We start from the raw sequence: 796 nt of genomic DNA on the forward strand, positions 1-796 counted from the left end.
CCAGGTTCTGAGGTGCATCCTCCACTACTGTTAAGTGCATTGTAGCCTTTTACAGATTTTTTTTTTCTGATTCACTTGATTTAAAAACACGGCAATCTTCACTGAAAGAAATTCTTTAACTTGTATGACAGTTACCATGAACCAGGACCAGTCTGAGATCTTAGGTCATGTGCCAAATAAAAAAGAAAAATTGTGCCAATTAACACTTATCATTTTACATTTTATAAATTGAGAAAATGAACAAGATCTTGCAACATAAAATGAGACTCTTTGTATTCAGACAGTATATTACAAGTCTTTGATTACTAAAAGTATGCTATTTTAACCAAAAAACTGTTAAGTGTACAGGATATATAGAACATATGTAGCCACATGCCTGCAAAAAGAATATCTTTTGCATTTCCTGACTTTCCAAAAAAAAAGGAAAGAGAAAATTTGAAACCTTTATAAAGTTTGCAATATGGTGCATTAATAATAATAAGTGTCATGCAAAGTTAAATTATGCTGCCAAACACTAAGTTTGCCAAGTCAACATTGACTATCATTGTGGAGAGTTTTTTCCAAATAATAATTTATTCACTGAAAGTGAAGTTTTCATAAATCAAAGCAAACCTTAACTCATGTCAAATCTGGCAAACAAATCTGAACATTTTTCTCTGTGAAGAAAATCCTTTGGCTCTATTACTTCAGCAGATGAACAAGAGCATGACCCCACAGGGCAAAGGTTACGGCATTTGCCTTTGAGCTGGGATATCTATTTTGTACTTTCTGTTCAAAGTTCACTGAAGAGGAGAAT

This window comes from Anser brachyrhynchus, assembly GCF_964034855.1.
Source record: "Anser brachyrhynchus genome assembly, chromosome: 1".
In the NCBI taxonomy this organism is placed as follows: domain Eukaryota; kingdom Metazoa; phylum Chordata; class Aves; order Anseriformes; family Anatidae; genus Anser; species Anser brachyrhynchus.